Consider the following 19,995-nt stretch of genomic DNA (forward strand, 5'->3'; position numbering starts at 1 on the left):
CCTTGTTCGAATGCCTGTATTTAGTGTATGGTTTAAAACTAGTAATGAAATAACCTTCATTCAACCCTTATGTTTCAGAACTTTCAGCGTGTTAGCAAGGCCTTTGAAGGGATGTACGGTATTCTATAAAGTATTTACGGATCGATGTGGTCTTTGTAAATATCTGTGATAGGATAATCATTTGTACTGGCCCCATAATCTTCTTTAATTACCACATTTCATAAATACATGCTGGTGATCTAGTTTAAGTAATTCTAAGAATTCTAAAAGCTGCTCGGATGAGTAGTAAAATGTCCAGTTGTTTTAGAATTACTTATACTAGATAAACCATGACCTGTATGAATGAAAATCTTCATAGTCGCATGCTGGTTAAGTTATGTGTTCTAAGTATTTGTCTTGGTTAAAGTAGTGGTTTTTGAACTTTGCTGGTTCAAACTCCTCTTTGAGGTCAAACTTAGCTCCTTACAAGGATACAGATATATGAAAACAGAAACAGAAATTTATAAATATGAAACCAACAAAAAATGTATTCACCCAAGATTTCCCCCAAACTACCTTCAAACTGGAGTTTCAGTTCAGAACAGCAAATAGACATTCTTCAAAAATCCCATCCTACCTGGCTTTCAAGCTGGGCACTCACCGCTTAGTCACCAAGCTAGGGCACTTTGGGGATGACAAACAGTGTCTTGGTCTTAGTTTATGTAATGCCATAAGGGACAGATTTGTATGTGTATTCTTTCTTATTTCCATGTACATTATTTATTATAACCTTTTCTTAAAACCCAATACACTTCCTATTCTTGTTTTTGTTCATTGTGCTAAGTGGTGTTATTGCCCTCTATATCCACTGTTAAACCCATGGGCAAACAGAGTACAGGTATGGGATCCGTTATCTGGAAACCCGATATCCAGACACCTGTTATCCAGAAAAGCCATCTCATAAACTCTATTTTATCCAAATTTTTAAAAATGATTTCCTTTTTCTCTGTAATAATAAAACAGTACCTTGTACTTGATCCCAACTGAGATATAATTAATCCTTATTGGAAGCAACACCAGCCAATTGGGATTTAATGTTTACATGATTTTCTAGTAGACTTAAGGTATGACGATCCAAATAACGGAAGATCCATTATCCAGACTGGTTATGCAAGGCCGCAGAGTAAAAAGGCCCACAAGCATCTGAGAAAGCAGTAAATGCATTGATGGAAAATGGTTCTTTGGGTCCAAAGTAAATGCTGCCATAATGATCTGAGGCTTCACTGCAAAGAGGTCCAATAATCCAAAGGACAACTAAATATTAACAGGACAGTGCATATAGAGAGGCTATGCTCAAAATGGGTAACACAGCAAATGTTGTAAATCATTAAGACAACTAGAGGGATGTGGTTGTCTGCAGAAGTTTGCAGTTTCTGATCCTCTTTCTTTCTCATACTACTTTATGTAGAAACGTGTCATTTTCAGGTACAAATGAAAAACATTAATTTAAGAAATGTTCGCTATCTGCTGTCCTTAATGCATCTGCCGGTGCAATGTTTTATAAATCCAGGTCCCTTTCTCTGCATTGGTACATCCTTTTATTACCCTGTTATCTTGCTCTCAAAGAGAATTTGTGCTACTAGTCAGGATGAAAAGCTTGTAGCACAGTGTATTTGTGATTATTTTCTATCTCTTAGTGTCCCAGCATACCTGAGTAACAAGGCAGATAGAGGAAGGAATAAACCCATTAAGTCCAAGGAGAGGCAGGATGGGTACAAGTGAGAAATGCATTCATTTATTCACAGAAATGCTGATGGCACGGCATGAAAGGAAAATGCTATTACAGAATTTTCTTTTTCCAAACTTAACACACAAAATGGGATGAAAGATTGTTCAAGCGGGGCTTTCCTTCAGTACTGGTTACAAAGTGGCCTGTAAGTGTTGGCGCATCTGTGAAGGAGGCTCTTGGCTGAAATTTGCAGATGATTCAGTTTATTTGTTACTTATTTTCCCTAAAGATTGATAATAGAGTCTCTGACGGAATGCTGGCCTTTCATGTCTCTCATTTTGCCCAAGGAAACTGTCCTAAGAAGTTTATATCAGTCTACACAGTGGCAGCCATACCAAGAATTTCAATTGCATGGCAATCATACAAATAATGCAAAATGTATGTTTACTTATCAATATTTGTGTATAGCCATGTGCACACATTCCTATTTGTGTGTCTGTTTTTAGATGCTGTAGCTGAATGTGACGTCAGCTTATCTGTGCTTTTGTGTATGTGACAGTATTTGACGTGAGTGTGTGTGAGAGAGAGAAATGTATATATAATTATATTTACTAGCTTTTTATTTATCAAGGACAAGGAAAAACTATATCACTAGGGGGTGGCAATTTGTTAGGCACTTACCAGTGCTTATAATTGCAAACCTAAAACCCCAAGCCAATGCTCCATTTTGCTGTAAAATGTAACGGACAGGGGCCCTGATCTAGTGAATATTACACTCTAGCCTCTATCAGGGATAGATATAAATTTAGCCACTAAAAGACAAACTGTTGCTTTACTGTGCACAGGTCAGGGCAGCAACAAGGATCTCAGAGGCAAGAATTAAGAAGGCAGTCACTAGCACAGGTGGAGGAAGGGAAGAGGAGCGCTGGGCTTGAGGTTAGTGCATTTATTGCTGAGAGTATTTATTCAGAGGTGCATGGCAAAGTGCAAGCCCCAAAGTGGTTAAGCATTTCCTCTTCAATGAAGAAATACAATAGGATAGGTAGATAGAATACGGGGAGCACAAATATGTGAAAGCTTAATGGTGCATTTGAGGGCCAAAATCCACCTGTAGCAGAAGGCAATGACCAGCAGCAAGTCCAGTTTTGAGCACTGTATTGCATGCTGGAAAACACTGGTGGAGACGCCATTACATCATGTACCATGAGCTTTAGGGTTACCTTTAAATACACACAGAAGCAAACTGCTATTACTAACTTAACTTGTACAATATAATACACCCCAACAGTGAGTACAATCTATCCCTTTTAGCACTCAGCTCAGCTTTAAATAAAAGCTCATCAGCCACTGAAACTCCCACGTAAACATATAATTGCAACACCATAGTGATCATACAGTAAATATGTTTCCCACTGTTCTCAGTCAAAGTGAGAAAAACCATCACTTGGCAGCCCTTAGCCTTACAGATTACGAAGTGATGACTGATCTCAGTGGGGATCCTGGCCTGTTCGAGACAGAATATAGACAATCAATACCTCTTAAATAAAATGCACATAAATAATCATAAGAGTATGAAACTACTAGGTTTAGCAAAGAGGTCACCATTTGGCTGATCAGATTATAGATTGAATGCTTGCTATAACATTTCATTGGGTACCATTTCTTTTGAGCTGCTGTTAAACAACATATAAATTAGAGTGGAAGAAAGAATTATCTCAAAACATGTAACAGATGTAAGATTTATAGCCGGCCAGTCTATTACTGAAGAATGGAAGTCACAGTTATTGCATCACCTTACGGCTTTAGTGTTACATTGGTTTACAAAAACCTTATCATTCTGTTTGATTTTCTGAACATTACTTCTAGCTTTTGTGGGTGTTAAAATAGATTGAGACTACTTCTTTCTCTCTCTCTCTCTCTCTCTCTCTCTCTCTCTCTCTCTCTCTCTCTCTCTCTCTCTCTCTCTCTCTCTCTCTCTCTCTCTATATATATATACCTGTATATATTTAATTAAACAAACATCCAAGATTTCTCAGATTGAGATAGCTTCTGACTCTTATGGACCATTTCCCAAATATTTCAATTATTTCTTAGGCTGCCGAGTTCTTTTTTAACTCACCTTGCTCCATGTTGACAAGATGGATTCTTTGATTTAAAGTTCCTCTACGTGTTTCTACGTGTTTAAGGTGTAAGGGTTTTTGATTACATATGCTGGGGGGTATTTTAAAGGTAAAACATAATGCAGTGCTTTTTTATTTGTTTTTGCACTGGTCTGTTCTCTTAGTCCAATATTTGTGAGGGTAATGGTCTTTTTATTTCCAAACCCTTAAAGTAAATATTTGGAGCAGCTTCAGATTTGAGAAGGTGAATGAATCCATCCTCTCATACTACTTTAAGATTACCATATTTTCATAGTAAATTCCTGAAACTACAAAAGTCTGGTCAAATTTTAGGTCATATGTACATTTGGCCTCTCCCTCTTGAACACACAGTCACAAAGTTCCAAGTCAAAAGCATCACCCTATCGTCGAATTGTGGTGTGATTGAGCAAAAGATGGGGAACATTCTTGAGCCAATAGTTGCAGATCAGGACTCCTGAAACGGCAACAGTCCCTGGAATCAGGGACATACGGGAGCGTAATCTATGGTACACAATCCAATGCACAATAAGTCCACTGCAACTTCCCCACCAAACTAGGGATAGGCATTGTGTCAGAAATAACTCTAACTATTGTATTAATTTCAAGCACAATATTGGAGACATTTGCCCCAAGCTACAATAGATATTGTAGTAGAGAAGCAAATTATTTTCCACGCTGGTAAATAATAATTAGATCAGCATTATTTTATAAGTGGTAATCATAACAAATAATCAAACACATAAATTGATAATAAATAGTGATGGGGGAATCTGGCCCCTTCGCCGAATAATTTGCGAAACCAAGGAAAAATGTTTATAGGCGCGACTATTTTGTCCAAATGCAGTAAAGTCAATGGGCGTCCAAATAATTTTGATGCGCAACAATTTTTATGTGCGCAACAATTTTGACGTGCGTCAATTTTTTTTCTTTGCCAGCTAATTTATTCACGTTTCGGCGAAACACGGAAGTTTGCTGCAAATCCATGCATGCCGAATTTATTCCCCCATCACTAATAATAATTCAGCCCATAGTTAAGCAAAGACAAAAGGCCTACATTTGTTAGATTCAAGACTCAAGCTGCTTATTGGTGGGCAATAAGCAAGCAAGGCTATAAAATCTTTTCCACAGAGTCCTCCATATTCCCATTTGTATTTCAGCTGTCTTTTCTCGGTAATCATGATGGCTTGACAATATCTAATACAGCATCTTTAGAAATAATTCAGCAAGCTAGATCTCACTCAACCCTCCCAATAAATAATTAACAGCATGTTTGGCTTGTGAACGTCGACTTTAAAGCAATACTTACTTGGTAACTTTTAGTTACCTTGGTGAGAGCCTGAAGACAGGAAAAGAGCCTCCAGTGCCATACACAACAACATTCTTGAAAATATAAATAGATTTCCCTTTCTTTATTGAACTATGTGGCTACAAAAAGGTCTGGTGTTATATATTTTTCTACTCATGCACAGGAAAAATATTGCTCTGCTTTTAAGACAACGATGGATAATCTATATTATGCCTGGTGTGACTGAACTACAGAGCTTAAAAGCTTTCAACAGGGGTGAGAGTCAAAAAAATATTTATTGTATTTAGTAACATTCATTTTTCCCAGTAATGTAGAATGTAATTATGAATATTTTTTTTTCTGTTTATATTTTCTGTGTAGGCTGAAGGAATCTTACAGTGTGAATGGAGTTAAGTAAGTGTTGTGATACAAAAGTCCTGTTCTGACCCCAAAAGTAATAATACTAATTATACAAAAACAGTATCACACAATATACAAACAAGTTTTTGCAAGTTAAAGAAACTAAACCTTCAGACAAAGTGGCCCCTGATAAAATAGGTCATAGTGTGGGTGAATGCAGCAGGGAAAATTGTAAACTGTATATGCTAATTTGATAAGGATTTTTTCAGCAGGTCGCTTATTAGGATATCAATGATCTATTGGTTAAAGGAGAAACAAACCCTTAATAAATGAAAAACCCCTACTCCCTAACCTACATAGACCCTAGAGTTAGAGGCATTTGGCCAGGGGGCAGCTAGGCTGGGGAGGGGGAGGAAGGGGGGTCTATGGCCGTGAGTGGGGACTTTTGTTGGGGGGTTTAGTTCTCCTTTAAGTTTTTTTTTCAGAAACCAAGGTACATGTTTGAGTTTTGAATAACAGATTAGGAATGATGCATCTCACTGCTAACGTGTGATAAAAGGCATTGTTTGTTCAGGTGCAGTAACCAATATGATAACCAATAAGATGTTTGTTACGAGTGACCAGTAAATGCTTGATATGGATTATTGCACCTGAGCAGACTTGCTGCCTTTTATTACATAACCCCATAAGAAAAGCAGTCACTGCCTTCTCTGCCCCATATATTTAGAATAACTGAGCTGCATGGTAAAATGGCAGGATACCTAATACTAAAAACAAATAGCAAATACATTTTTCCAGACAGTCTACACATTGTGTGATATTGTGATAATGTAATGAGATCTAAGCATATTCAATCATAATTAGGTAAAAACTCACATTATATCACATAACTGGATTGTGATCAGATAATTCACAACTTGTGGAGACACAAATCTGGGCACCTCACACCCCCCTTTTTTCAACCCTTTGCCCAGTAACTCACACTAAGGGGCAGATTTACTAAGGGTCGAAGTGAATTCAAGGGAATTTTCAAAGTAAAAAAATTTCAAATTCAAAGTAATTTTTTGGATATTTCGACCATCGAATAGGATACTATGACTTCGAATTTACTTCGATTCAAAGTAAAAATCGTTCCAATATTCGACCGTTCGATAATCGAAGTACTGTCTTTTTAAAAAAAACTTCGACTTCAATACTTCGCCAAATTAAACCTGCCAAAGTGCTATGTTAGCCTATGGGGACCTTCTACAAAATTTTTCTAAGTCTTTACACATCGAATAAAAATCCTTCGATCGATCGCTAAAATCGTTCAATCGAACGATTTTTATTCGCCCGCAGGATTGCCAAATTTGTTGGAAAAACTCAGAATTAGATTCCGACGTTTTTTAATTCGATGGTCGAATTTCGAAGTTTTTTTTACTTCGAAATTCGACCCTTGATAAATCTGCCACTTACTGTATGGAGTGTTGCTCCATTAAATAATGGTACCAGTATGGTTGTAACAGATACAGATAAGGCAAATGTGTTAAATCAGTTCTTTTCTTCAGTGTATACAATAGAGGAGTCTGGGTTCACAGGCTCACTTAATAACTGCACGAATGATCCAGCTCAATCTAGTCAGTGGCTGACTCAGGATATGATTCAAAAAGCTTTAATACAAATTAATGTAAACAAGGCTCCAGGGCCTGATGGCATACACCCCCGGGTTCTAAGAGAGCTTAGTTCAGTTTTAGACCAGCCCTTATTTCTGATTTTCTCAGATTCACTGTCATCTGGTATGGTGCCTATGGATTGGAGAAAAGCTGATGTTATTCCAATATTTAAAAAGGGATTACGATCTCAGCCTGGCAATTATAGGCCAGTAAGCTTGACATCTGTGGTGGGCAAATTATTTGAAGGCTTGTTAAGGGATCACATTCAAAATTTTGTCCTAATGAATGGCGTTATGAGCAACAATCAGCATGGCTTTATGAAGGATAGGTCATGTCAGACGAATTTGATTGCATTTTATGATGTGGTAAGTAAGATTCTGGATAGTGGGGGGGCAGTAGATGTGATCTATTTGGATTTTGCCAAAGCGTTTGATACTGTGCCCCACAAACGACTGCTTTCTAAACTAAGGTCTGTTGGGCTTAATGAAGTCGTTTGCACATGGATAGGAAACTGGCTACAGGATCGGGTACAGAGGGTGGTTGTTAATGGGACATTCTCTACTTGGAGTAAGGTTCTTAGTGGGGTCCCCCAGGGCTCAGTATTGGGTCCACTTTTATTTAACTTGTTCATTAATGACTTAGGGGAGGGTGTTGTAAGTAATGTATCAGTGTTTGCAGATGACACAAAATTATCCAGCCCAATTAATTCCATCCAGGATGTGGCATCCTTGCAACAGGATCTTGACAAACTGGCAATCTGGGCAGCTAAGTGGCAAATGAGATTCAATGTTGATAAATGTAAAGTCATGCACCTGGGATGTAAAAATATCCAAGCCACTTATACCCTTAATGAGACTGCACTAGGCAAATCCATTATGGAAAAGGACCTTGGAGTCCTTGTAGATGATAAACTTGGCTGTAGCAAGCAATGCCAGTCAGCAGCATCAAGGGCAAATAAGGTCTTGAGCTGTATTAAAAGGGGCATAGAGTCACGGGAGGAGGGGGTCATTCTTCCACTGTATAGAGCACTTGTAAGGCCCCATCTAGAATATGCCGTACAGTTTTGGTCTCCATCACTCAAACAGGACATTATTGTATTAGAGAGGGTACAGAGAAGGGCAACTAAGCTGGTAAAAGGTATTGAAAATCTTAGCTATGAGGAAAGACTGGCCAAATTGGGGATGTTCATGCTGGAGAAGAGGCGCTTAAGGGGAGATATGATGACTATGTATAAATATATAAGGGGATCATATAACAATCTCTCTAATGCTTTATTTACCAGTAGGTCTTTCCAGCTGACACGAGGTCACCCATTCCGATTAGAAGAAAAGAGGTTCCGCCTAAATATTCGGAAGGGGTTTTTTACAGTGAGAGCTGTGAAGATGTGGAATTCTCTCCCTGAATCAGTTGTACAGGCTGATACATTAGATAGCTTTAAGAAGGGGTTGGATGGCTTTTTAGCAAGTAAGGGAATACAGGGTTATGGGAAATAGCTCATAGTACAAGTTGATCCAGGGACTAGTCCGATTGCCATTTTGGAGTCAGGAAGGAATTTTTCCCCCTCTAAGGCAAATTGGAGAGGCTTCAGATGGGTTTTTTTTGCCTTCCTCTGGATCAACTGGCAGATAGGTAGTTAATAAACAAAAAAAAAAAAAAAAAAGGTTGAACTCGATGGACATGTGTCTTTTTTCAACCTTACTTACTATGTTACTATGTTACTATGTTACTATGTATTTTGAGTGAAACTGCTGCAGCTTGATTTATTGCCAAATATATTATAAATAACAGCAAACAAACATGCATATTATTAACCACCCAAAATTATACTTAAAACTTAAAATAACTCATAAATCTGTATATAAATTGCTGCCGGCTGCATATAACTACTTAACCTGATGTCTAAGTCTCTACCACCTAATGTTTCAACACACAAGCATACTGGGTCTATCTAGATTTTCCCCAAAACACAGATTTATATCACCAACATGCTCCTGAGGTTCTACCTTTGAGAACACACTTACACCTAAGTGGAAAGAGCACATATCACCACAAATTTGAGTGGTTGACTGGTTTATTGACATAACTTGCTTTTGATTACTCAGGTCCTTTCTCAAGAGCCCATACTAATACACTTCACTTCTGTCTCCCTCCCATTTCTGGCCAACCCTAAGGACAGACCAACCAAGCCGCTACGACAAGAAATCCAGCCTTATTACAACCCCCTCATCTACACATAACTAATCCTGGGTGGAAGGGAGGGAAGCAGTCTGCACTAGTGATGAGCGAATAAATTCTCCAGGTGTGAATTTTCACGCGAATAAATTTGCAAAAATTAAAGGAAATTCGCAGGCAAAAATCCGACACAGCTAAAAAATTTGGGCTCGCATCAGAATAGTCACATGCATAAAAACTGTTGAGGGTCAAAATTATTCGAACGCCCATTGACTTTAATGCATTTGGACAAAATAAGTGCGCATATAAAAACGTTGTGGGCGGCGAAATTGACCCAAAATAATTTTGACGCCCATTAACTGATGCGTTTCACTAAATTTTCACAGTTTCACAAATTTTGCTGGCAATTCTGTAATTTTTTGGTGAAACGAAACGGGACAAATTCACCTATCACTAATCTACACCCACAGGTAAAATGGCTGTTCATAACCTTCATTTCTCTCCTTCCAAACTACACTTCCCATAATCCCTTTCCCCAAACTATTTTAAGGCCCTTTTCATCCCCTTGTTGTGCTCCTGTGGCTCCTGCCAGTCTTGCTTCCCAGGGGGCCCTTGAAACAGTTGCTCAGCTTTAAATTAACTTTTAGTATGAAATAAAGAGTGACATTCTGAGACAATTTGCTATTGGTTTGAGTGTTTTAATGTTTTCGGTTTTTAAGTCATTTTGCTTTTTATTCAGTAGATCTCCAGTATGCAATCTGGTTGCTGTCAAAATTACCCAAGCAAACATGCTTTGTTTTGAATGAGAGACTGGAATATGAATAGGAGAGGGTTTGAATAGAAAGAGGAGTGATAAAAAGTAGCAGTAACAATACATGTGTAGCTTTACAAATCATTTGTTTTTTTAAATAATTAAAAAAAACTATAAAAATAGAAAACATGAAGGCCGATTGAAAAGTTGCTTAGCATTAGCCTTTCTATAACATACTAAAATGTAACTTAAGGTGAACCACCCTTTTAAAAAAAGATGCAAAAAAAAGAATCAGATCACCTGATAGAGGATGATGGAAGTTGTAGTTCATAACAAACAGAGCACTACAATTTGGGCACCTCTAATTCACAGGTTGGGCAACCCTGCCCTCTCATTGCAGCCTGTTACTGTATATAAGACATTCATTTAAGGACCATCTTTTTGAACACTACTTTAAAATCCTATGAAGAATTACAAGTTAATTATAACCTGCCCAAACACGAATTATATAAGCATCTCCAGATTAGACACTTATTAGCTCCATATTTAAAAAACATACAACGAACAACAAACAGCATTCAAGCAAATATGCTTTCTAACAGCAGGGTAAAAGAAGGGCCTGTCCAAGATGTATAGAGCAATTTCAAATCAAACTGATAACAAGAAACCAAAACATATCCAGAAATGGGAACAAGATCTTAACGTTATGGTCACATTACCCCAATGGCTACAAATGGCTAACGCGGTTTTTAACTACTCAAAATGTACCAATCATATAGAAAACCAAAGAAAAACTTTTCTACAGGTGGTACAAAACACCATCAATACGGAACAAAATGTTCCCAAATACCACAGCAAACTGTTGAAGATGTAACAAGGAGGTTGGAACATTGTTCCACACATGGTGGACATGCCAAACACTGGCTCCTTTTTGGAAGGAGGTCTCACAGTTAATTTTGGAAGCTACAACTAACTCAATAATATTGACACCATCGCTGGCATTGCTTAACCATGGGCTACAGGAAATAATCCCTGAACTAAGAAAACTAATCTTCCATATTCTTACTGCAGCCAAAAAAAAGGACCATCTTTTCCCACGTTTCACCTAAAATCCCACGTGTGGGAAGTTTGGAGGAGTTCGTTCTTACTCATCCTGCGCCATAGCTTCCAGATAATGATTCCTGTTTATTTGTCAGTTATTTTTTTCTACAGTGCTCGCTATAGTTTGCCGTTATTGTCAGCTCTCTGTCAGCAGGGGAAAAACAAAGCCTTTCAAAGTCTGTATCTTTAGTGGGATATATTTCTTTATCAAAATTGACACTCACATTATGTGCACTACTCTTTTCAGTCTTCAATAATAAACAGCCCTTTTATCTTTATGCATTTTGTTCTAAATGTACTCCTACATTTAATGGAAATCAAAGCCTAATTACAATACTGTACAGGCAAAGCCATCTGCTCGAAAGAGAAATGTGGCTGTGTGTTAAGTTGGCTTGCGCGGGAAATGGTTAGGGCTAGCAAAATGGATTCTTTCCATCATTTTAACTTCAGCGGCTTCTGCACATCTATTTCATTGTAAGTAAGTTGATTTTATTGCAAGTACTTATCACATTTACTGGGGACATAAGGAGTTTATCAGATTAAAAAATCTCCACTTCCATGATTTACAGTGGATAAGCAGTCGTACTGTAGCGCAGAATGTCTTCTAGGCCCCAATGCTTTGCTAAAGGAGGGTTTTAGGGTATAAATTAGTTTCTACCATGATGTTTGGTACTGTGTTTTCTAGCTATGCCATTCAGAAAGTCTTAACACTATGCAGTGTTGAAAAATCCCAGTTTCATTCCTTGCTATCTGCCATCTTATATTTTTATTTATATTATTTGCCTATTGCTTTTTGTTACTGGAGTTAATCGGGAACGTTTCTCAACATACAGTGTATGATTCTCCATAATGGGCAGTTATACATTTTTAGGCTGGCCATTGTAAGTGCTATCCAAGGAATAAAATTTGGTCGAAGGGGTTCACGTGTCATTAATCGGCCACTGTCCACATCAGCATGCCTATACTACTGAGTCTATGAGCTATGACCAGTCGACTTGTGGGACAGTCAGAAAGATCACAACTATTAGTACAGTCAAGCAGCAATGGATGAGGATCTCACCCTGTATAACGGCCACACCCATGAGGTGCAAATGCACATGATGAAGGGGGGAACTCAAAGCACTGGGCATTTGTTGCGATTGCAATAAATAAAAAAGGAGGTTGTTTTGCCACTAACTCAGACATACAGTTTTCAAAATAGCCAGTTCATTTATAAGCTCTTATTACTAACTAAGCATTGCCAGCAAAATCCACACTGCTTCATCTATCATGTGTTTAGTATCTTCAAAATTAGTACTTACAGTAGAACCTGTCTGTTTTTCAGGGTACCAGGAAAAAATGGTGCAAAATTTGGGAAAATGTAAAATCTGGGAAACACATTATATATCGATGGGAACAGAAAAAATGGTGTAAATTCAGGGTATGTAAAATTGAGTTTTTAACTGTATCTCATTTTGTTTTGTTGATCCACCACAGCCTACGTTATATGTGAAAAGACAATCCACCATTTCATGAAGGAGATAAATGACATACTTACTCTTTTATTTAGAAGGGCTATCCGTCATGGCCTCCTAATGTGCCCATCTATTTCACACTTGTTTTGAAAGAATCTGTCAGTCGAGTATCCCTAGGATAACACACTTGGCTGCTGTGTTATAGGTTATGTACATATTTCATTGTCTCCTTCATCCAAATCACTGAACTGATCCACTGAAGTGCTTGAGTGATAACAGTGTAAGACTTCATGGGAGAGGGTTTGGAGAAATCAGCCAGAAAGCAAAAAGCTTCTGTTCATTTCACAAGGTTTATTATGCTGTATCTACCTATAAAAAAACACAATAGGGCTCATACTGTATATAAACACTGGGCAAATGTGTGCCTGGGCAGTAACCCATAGCAGCCAATCAATAGCTAGCTTTTTTAAAGCCACCTGCAGGTTGAACAATGCCTAGCTGCAACTCTGTTAGTATACCTTCTGCGTCCCTTCTAATGGTTTCCCCATCCCTGACAGTTTCATTGCTATACTCAATCACTTGGGAGCAGATTTCTCAAAATGTGAGTTTGGAGCTAAATAAATAAAAACTCACAAATATTCTATTCATTCCTATGGGATTTTTAGAATGTATTTATCAATGGGTGACATTTCATAAATACACTAAAATCCCATAGGAATGAATAGAGCTTAATTTATTAAGCTCTAAACTCACATTTTGAGAAATCTGCCCTTTAATGCATTGCAGCTCTAGTCCATTTTATGTTTAAAATGTTAGTGGGTGCTATGGTTACAATCTGTTAGAGGGCCCCTAATATGTCAAAGAAAAAGTTCAACAAAGTGTGTGTATGCAAAACATTTCTGACTGTCGGGGTCAGTTCCAACCATTTTAAAGCTGGAATGAGCCAAATAATTTAAAAACTATACAAAATACATATTGAAAGTCAGTTGCAAGTTACTAGGGATAGGCCATTCTATAATATACTAAAAAATAACAAAGGTGAACCATCCCTTTAAAAATATTTCAGTGTATGGAAAAACAATTCTGGTTGTGTTTAGGAAGATATTTTTCATAGTTTTTGCTCAAAATGTCTTAAATGGTACGTGCAGATATGCTATTTTGTGTTTGAGTTCAGAAGTACAATAGATGCTTTGCTACGAGTCTATCATAGGTTTTGTTTATGGTTATGCAGCCAACTGGTAGACTACAGCAGCTACAGGGAACTGTCCAATGTGCTCATTCACCTCAACTATTGTGTCTTCCACAACCAGACAGTGATAACTATTTTTAGTACAGTATTCAAGTAATCAGGAAGCATGTGACCCTCTATGGCTTAATATAGGACAGCGGCAGTGCAACACTAGACATGTAGGATTAGCTAGAAGAGCAGGCCTTAAGCTCCATCAGGTCCCAACATACAGTATTTAGTATTTTTTTTTACAACATGAATGTTCTCCAATGCTTATAGTAAGTGGCTTTCCTCTAATTTCCTCCAGGATTCCAAAAAAAAGAGGTAGATTAACTTGCTCCTAATAAAATACCACTGGGTAAAGACTAATACATTCTGGTCAGCTTGTGAATGTAAGGACACTGATGGCAGCCCATGATGTATTGATACTTATCTTTGACTGGCTTTTTCAGCTGGCTGCAGGTTGAACAATGAAAGCAAACATTTGATTGGTTGTCATGGGTTACTGCCCAGGTGCAATTTGCCCAGTTTTTATAAAACTGTTATACTACATGAACAAACATAGCAACACATACAACAGTAGCTTAAATCTATCCGTTAATTACTTACGTCTACATGATCTCTTTTTAACAAAAAGTAAACTAAATGCTTTAAAACCCACAAGATGTTGTTCATGGTACACTTCAACTTTGAGCATTACCTCAAGTACTTTAAAGGCTAACAGAGAATTCTGGAGTTGGGATTTGACAAACCTGTATTAAAAGTCGGAACGCTTTCTCTATAAGACAAAAAAATCAGATTGTTCCTTTTTATACAGCTCCATGGAGTGGTTTTGGCACCAGGATATTGTTAACATTACGGATAAAATAAAAAGCCTCCATAGGTGAAATCAAATGAAGACTTCATAAACTAATGAGCTCTTTTTGTTCTCCTTGCATGCATTTTTATCATTGTTCTCCAAGCAAGGGAATAAAATGTGCATAGTTTTTTTTAGGTGACAGTAATGATGTGCAATTGTCTGTGAAGCATTTTGAAACCTCTGGATATAAGGAAAAAAGTCAAACGTATAGTGGGAGAAATCAAAACAAAACCAAAAGACAAAGAACTAGGTCTTCAGGATGCGCCAGTATGTCGTTGCATTGAAAGCTCAGTTCATCTTAACGACACGTGTGTAAGACGATAATGATAACGATCCTATTATAGTTGCCATGAGCTAAAACAAAATGTATTGAGTTCAGTAAGAATAACTCTTGAAGCCTCCCATTTATGTAATTACACTAAGCCCATTTTTGTCAGCTGGGTATTATACCATCGATCATGTCTGGAGACACTGTATAGCAAAATGATCAAAATAGGCCCCTGCTGAGTGTAATGAGAGTATTACTATTGCCAAATGTACCTTATTTAAAGTTTTCATTCACTGGGTCATTTAATATCACGGCTGTTCTATTTTACTGAGCGAGAATTTGCGTATCATTTCTTCAATGACTTTGGAGCTTAACCAATACAAATACAAAAGATAGTAGCAGTCAGGATGCAGTGGGGAACCTGGTAAGTAGCAATAATCCCAACCCAAACCACACTAGCTTTGATATGATTGTAACAAGAGTAAATAGATAAGAGTTCTTATACACTCCACCCCAAATAATATCAATAAATGTATGCAAAATTGTACTTCTTATTAAAAATCAATAAAAGTAATAAAAAGCAAGGTTTGGAACAGCATCAAGCTAAGATGGTTAAATCCAAAATTCAAAATTCATACCAAAAGTAGGGAGGGGTTTAGGGTTCATGGATCACTAATACATCTCTGTAGTTTGATATGGTATACATTTTTATTTATATTTATTTTTATGCACCAAATAAATGTTTTATGTGTGAATCTGGCAAAAAATATGCAAAATTAAGTTTACACCCCATCTGTTTCTCATTGATCCCTTAAACCCAGCTGGTATTCGTATTCTTACCTATAGCCCTAACAAAAAAAAATATTTTGTGTTTGTGCTGCCCTTACCTATAGCCCCATTACCTATACTCACTCCCTACAAAAAATCTATTTATAACTATTGTTCTTTAAATATTTCTATTAAATTATATTTAATATTGTATAGTAGTAGAAGAAGGTATACATATATACATATATGACAGAGGCACACTTTTTGAATTATACAGGAATGGGACCTGTTATTCAGAATGCTTGGGACTTGGGGTTTTCCGGGTAAAGGATGTTTCTGTAATTTGGATCTTCTTACCTTAAAGGATAAGGAAAGGCTAAAACTAAGTAAGCTTTATCAGAAAGGTCTATATAAATACACCAGTAAACCCTCAAAGTAATGCTACTCTGTCAAAAGAAACATCACATTTAGTTCCTTCTATTGTGTACACATGGGCTCCTGTATCAGACTTCCTGTTTTCAGCATAAACCTCCATGGCAGGGCTTGAGCATGCTCAGTTTGCTCCTCTCCCCCTCCCTCCTCCCATCCCTGCTGTAATCTGAGCCCAGAGCTATGAGTGAGCAGGGAGAGACTCAGGCAGGAAGTGATGTCACACCAAGCTTTTATGGCAGCTTCTATCCTAAACAAACAGAGACAGTGTCTAGAGCTGTTTACTCAGCTATCGTAAAGCATTCTGCAGAATAAATATAGCATTCTAGCTTGCACTATTGTGGCTAATCTGTTGGCAATAAACAGTCTTGGAGCTTTCCTTCTCCTTTAAGTCTACTAGAAAATCATGGAAATATTAAATAAACCAAATAGGCTGGTTTTGCTTCCAGTAAGGCTTAATTATATCTTCGGTTGGATCAAGTACAATGTACTGTTTTATTATTACAGAGAAAAAGTAAATAACTTTTAAATATTTAGATTATTTGGATAAAATGGATGAGTTTTCTGGATAACAGGTTTCCAGATAACAGATCCCATACCTGTAGTATGACATATTAATATTTAGATTAATAATGGATTTTATTCATGAAGTTATAGTCCATAACACATAAAGTTAAAGGCTAAATATTCAGCAAATTATCTTATCTTTTGAGTACATTGCTTACTAGAGCATTGTCATTCCTATATTTAAATAGGGCCAATCATGAACTATATTGCATTATAGAACCCATGTGAGTGGCTAGGTTAGCTTTTGAGTGTCAAGCAGCCTCGATGCTCACTCTGTTCCCCTCTGTAGTTGTAGGGAGAGATTAGGACTGCCATAATGTTCATACATGCAGTAACTAATTTAGTATATAACTTTCTGTGTGTCAGCAATGCAGGCAAGGTTTACTGAAAAAGAACTAAGAACTACAATAACTAAAGGTAACTGGTTTATTAACCCCATAGCTGAAGGACTTCCTACATAGCCCCAATATACATTATTCCATTTATTGTACATTTATACTTTTAATTGCATTCAGCAGTGCTTAAATGATGCACGAACCACTAATTTAGTAGGTTTGCTAATGGAAACCGACAATACCATCAACTTCCTTCCATTTTCACTATTTCTTCTGCTCATTTGAAAAATAAAGCCGCTTGCCAGGCAGGCAATCTGTGAAACTGCTGGAATATTGTGAAAGTGCTTTCAGATATTAGTAAGCACATCTCTCTGACTCTCTTAGATCTATTGCATCCATTATAACACAACATTGGCTTCTCTCCCTGAATCTTAGGAATGAGAAATTCCGGGAGAGTTCATTATGCTGACTTTACAGCAGCGGCATTGGAGGGCAAAGTCAGATTAGAATGAGTTTAAAGCTCCACAAAGGTTCACCTCAGGGATGTGTTCACAAAAAGGAAACCTGTCGCCCTAAAGCTGCAGGAGACTAATGGTTTTGAAATCCAAACACAAAACATTTATCTGAAAGAGCTACAGTAAAAACTGCGGCTTCTACCCTCTGTGTAAATGCAAAACTGGATTTGTGCGAAAGGATCTCATCATTTGCTTTGTGGCATTTCATGGTAAATAAGCAGTGAGGGGCGAATTTGTCGCCGTTGATGGGCATCCAAATAATGTTGACGTGCAACAGTTTTGACGCAATGGACTACACCGACGTGTGCCTAAATTTATTTGATGCCGTTGAATTTCCGCTGCAGTTTCGCTAATTTATTAGACGAAGGCGAAAGTGGAAACTCACGCCTTACAAATTTATTCACGCATCACTATAAATAAGGCAGGGCTCACTTACTTTTAAACGCCCAGTTTATCTTGGAGCCTGCTAGGTTAGATTTCAGCCAGGGAATCATGTTATGAACAAGCAGCACAATGATGGACGCTGAGTTTAGACACCGTATAAACGAAAGGGTTGTCTGTGTTGCATAACATAAAGGGGCCGATTCACTAAGGGTCGAATTTCGAAGTTAAAAATACTTCGAAATTCGACCCTCGGATTGAAATCCTTCGACTTCGAATATCGAAGTCGAAGGATTTAGCGCTAATCCTGCGATCGATCGATCGAAGGATTTTCCGTTCGATCGAATGATTAAATCCTTCGAATCGAACGATTCGAAGGATTTTAATCCAACGATCGAAGGAAAATCCTTAGATCAAAAAATCACAGGCAAGCCTATGGGGACCTACCCCATAGGCTAACATTGACTTCGGTAGCTTTTAGCTGCCGAAGTAGGGGGTTGAAGTTTTTTTTAAAGGGGAAGTACTTCGACTATCGAATGGTCGAATAGTCGAACGATTTTTCGTTCGATTCGTTCGATTTCGTTCGAATTCGAACGAATTTAACCAATTCGATGGTCGAAGTACCCAAAAAATACTTCGAAGTATTTTTCATTCGAATCCTTCACTCGAGCTTAGTGAATCAGTGTTGTGTGATAATTATATTTTTTCTATGTTCCCCTGATGAAGATCCCACTAAAATGTGTTGGGTTATTTCAGTAACATGTAATTAAAAAAATCCTGATTCTTTAGGAGTGCCTTGTTTCCTTTTCCTATTCTAGCAAGAGCACTACCGGCATAAGTTATCTCCTTGCTTGAATTTTGTCCCACACTCCAAAAACATACAAGCATGTTAATTAGCTCCTGATTAAATTAATCGTACGAATTTAGATTGTAAGCTTCACTGGGGCATGGACTCATGTGTAAGATGTATGATAGTAAAGTGTTGTGCCATATGTTGGCACTATAGAAATATACTAATATCAATACTACTAATAACTACCGAGACTACTATTACTCCTAATAATAATAATAAAGAATATAGATAGCATACTATAACCCTATGGGTTAACATTACTGGCTAGCAAAGCATTTGGTTATAATCCCTTAACAAGAATCAAGAAGGAAGGAGTGATCTAGTGATTCATGCTCAGAACTATGTTTTGGGTTGTATTACAGAATGTTGATTTGTACGATTCGAATTCGATTGAAAAGAGACCTATTCGATCGAAAACTGACCTATTCGACAAAAAAAACAGACTTAATTTCAGTTGGTCTTTTTGAATTCGAATTTCGAAGTTTTTTCAATTCAAAATTCGACCCTTGATAAATGTGCCCCTAAGTTTACATACAGTAACAGAGTAGCTAAGGTTAATAATAGAGTTTATCTGTTCATCTTCCTGACAAGAAAACTGTGGATGAGACAATTAGCCACAAGGACAAACTCTGTACATTCAGTATGTTTTATTTAAATGCCTCAAACGTACTGCTTTTTGAATATATATATATATATATATATATATATATATATATATATATATATATGTAGAAGGGCTGTGGCACACACTTACTGAAGCAAAGACCCAGGTGCTAGTCAGAAAAGATTGTATATTCATGCAGAAAGCTGACGCACACTGGGATTTATCAAAATAAAACTTGTTTTATTGGATCGACGTTTCGGTCCACACACGGACCTTTATCAAGATGATGATAAAGGTCCGTGTGTGGACCGAAACGTCGATCCAATAAAACAAGTTTTATTTTGATAAATCCCAGTGTGCGTCAGCTTTCTGCATGAGTATATATATATATATATATATATATATATATATATATATATATATATATATATATATATATATATATACTGTATACAGAGTATAAACACACAGGTATGGGATCTATTTTCCAGATAATGGATCTCTCTGTAATTTGGATCTTCATGCCTTAAGTCTACTAGAGAATAATGTAAACATTAAATAAAC

General features: G+C 37.2%; 1 protein-coding gene and 1 long non-coding RNA gene across 4 annotated transcripts in view; one reads left to right on the plus strand and one right to left on the minus strand.

The window, feature by feature from the left end:
- elfn1.L (extracellular leucine-rich repeat and fibronectin type III domain containing 1 L homeolog) overlaps positions 1-19,995 on the minus strand; it is a 358,432-nt gene that overhangs the window by 230,719 nt on the left and 107,718 nt on the right. The window lies entirely within an intron of this gene.
- LOC121397901 lies at positions 5,206-5,598 on the plus strand. The gene is made up of 2 exons (XR_005964022.1): positions 5,206-5,410; positions 5,516-5,598. It is a non-coding gene; the product is annotated as an uncharacterized LOC121397901 (long non-coding RNA).

The sequence above is a fragment of the Xenopus laevis genome, chromosome 9_10L, assembly GCF_017654675.1.
Source record: "Xenopus laevis strain J_2021 chromosome 9_10L, Xenopus_laevis_v10.1, whole genome shotgun sequence".
Classification (NCBI taxonomy): domain Eukaryota; kingdom Metazoa; phylum Chordata; class Amphibia; order Anura; family Pipidae; genus Xenopus; species Xenopus laevis.